We start from the raw sequence: 2,579 nt of genomic DNA, 5'->3' as shown, positions 1-2,579 counted from the left end.
CTGGTCGCTGTTCTAAAGTCACCAGATACATGGCTAATGCCGTATAGAATATTTACAGAAGCGTGCAGGGTTTAGAGCCAATTGGCAGGATATTTTGAATTGGATGCTATCAGATCGAAAAGCTCAAAGTATGACCTATAATCACAACCATTTTCTTTCCTATTGAATGAAATTAATTTAGAGTCATTTATGTTTTAGCAAAATTGATGTCCGGTTATGTTTTAGATTACCTTTGCTAGAGGATTACCAGATGATGGCTTGGTTTTCAGTCATATTTTAGTAGACCACAAATAAAGGTGTGCCATGGTTGGATTATACAAACTGACACAATACTGTACAGTCACACATGACCCTCTTATGCCCACCTCACACGTGGAAGCTCTCTGAGAGAGAGAGAGAGAGAGACTCTTATGCCCACCTCACACGTGGAAGCTCTCTGAGAGAGAGAGAGAGAGAGAGAGAGAGAGAGAGAGAGAGAGAGAGAGACCTACTTGACTTCCATCTGGACCAAATCTAGCTGGAGAGGCAGATAACCAGAACAAAAGACATGCTTTTAAGTGAAACAATCCTTTTCCCCATCACAGGGTTTTGGTTGGTAATGCATCTGGGCAGTTAAAGAAGGATTTGATTACCATTGTATAAGCTCTTTCTTTTTTTCTTTTTTTACTTCTGGAGGCATTTCATTTTTCTCATTTTCAGTGGTTAATTGGTCTTGAAAGTGAATGTTTTTGAGGTTCAACTTTATCAATGTAAAATGATAAACTCCCGGTAAGTATGTTACTAAAATGTACTCAAAACAGTATTCCAAATGAACAAAGTGAAGTACCAGCTCCATAGGTGCCGGAAGGAGTTTCCGTCAGCCATGCCCTAACTGTTCTATCAACTATATGCAGTAGACCTATAAGATGATTCATGTCTATAGTGTTTGGCAGTAGCAGGAAGTTGCCATTGATCGCTGAAAGAGATGTGGTTTAGGGTGACACAGCCCTGATAAACACAAGCCAAAGAGAAGGAAGTGGCTTACTTGCAAACAATGCCTCAAGGTGGCTTGATATATGCCTTTAAGATAAACAGTTTGGGCTAGTAGGAAAAACAAGCGCCAAGCGGATAATGTTTGAAGTGTGTTTTCATTGTTTACTGCACATTAAAAAGACAGGTGGTATTGTTGGCGGCGGTTTGAAGCATCGCCAGGCACTTGTGGGAAGTGGAGGGAGAAAAGATGGCGGCCATTTTGTGGAGTTCTCAAATGTCATATTTCAAATGAAAATGAAAGTGTTTAGAGGAAAGCCCAACCTTGCTCCATTACCTGTAAGTGTTAGGTTACAGTATTCTACCTTGTGACTCCTGCCTGCTGGCCTTAGTTGAAAGAGAGCAACACCTTCCTATTAGAAACCAGCATCCCCTTTGATCTCTTTAACATGCTCTTCTTATATTAATAGCAGGACCACGGAAAAAGCATGGGGAAAAGCACCACCTTCTCTCATGATCCCATCTGGGTTCACGTGTGGTTCTTGTGAAGGGGTGCGTTACAATGCAGATGACATAAATCATACAACCACTTTTTTTTTTACCCACTGCACATTAGGCCTGATCTATTGACATTGACCTACATGAAATTTAAAATGAGAGAGAAAAGAAAACCTTTTCTATTTCAAAAACAGGGAAGTAAAAAAGAACCATGCCCGAGCTTACAGTAACTGAGATGACAGTTAGCCTTTTTATCTGAGTTGTAAAATCCCACTGTTGAAAGTCGCCTTTGATGTAAGTCTCTCAATTTTTGACTTGCACCATTACATTTAACACGGAGCACAACTTGGATTAACACTGACTGTCTCTCTCTCTTTTCTTTGTCTCTCTCCCTCTCTCTCTCTCTCGCTCTCTCTCTCCCCCTAGCGATGTGCTGTGTTCAATTTGATAAACTCCCATCAAAGGGGCTCGCACTGACCCATAGGGCGTCTCAAATCATCTCTGTTGCTCATCAGTACTGTAATTTAGTTATACCGAACGGATCGGCCCGATGCATGGTCTTTATTTTCCCACTCAAGTTAAATGGACTCCTAAGTGTCACGGGTGACTGTTTTGGTGGGAACAAAAGATGAAGGAGTTCGCCTTGAGCAAAGAGCGCAAGAGAGGGAGAGAGAGCGAAGAAGAGAGAAAAAGACGGAGGGAGACGGAGAGAGGACAGAGGAGAGAGGACAGAGGAGAGAGGAAAAGATGGAGGGAGACAGCGAGAGAGCGAGAGCGAAAGAGCCTGAGAGAGGAAAGGAGAGAGAGAGAGAGAATGACAGACATACAGAGAAGAAGAAATCATCCTCTGAAATGAGTAGGATTTTTTCAGTTTTCTTCTCTTCTTCTGGCTCTGTAAAGGACTTCATAGGGCTGTGGTTACACGACTAGAACATTCTAGGTCTAAGTCGTACTATGTATCCTCAAGCTGCCCCTTGAACGCAAGTGTCAAGGCTCTCTCATCCTAAATGGTTCCACGACAAAGGCCTTGTCCTGCCAGACAACTTGTGTGACTCATTCATTGTGAAACATCCAACAGGTTTTCCTTTGAAGTATCAGATTGATTTGAACAT

Source organism: Salvelinus namaycush, chromosome 39 (assembly GCF_016432855.1).
Source record: "Salvelinus namaycush isolate Seneca chromosome 39, SaNama_1.0, whole genome shotgun sequence".
In the NCBI taxonomy this organism is placed as follows: domain Eukaryota; kingdom Metazoa; phylum Chordata; class Actinopteri; order Salmoniformes; family Salmonidae; genus Salvelinus; species Salvelinus namaycush.
The sequence above is the reverse complement of the archived record's forward strand: the minus strand, read 5'-3'. Positions refer to the sequence as shown.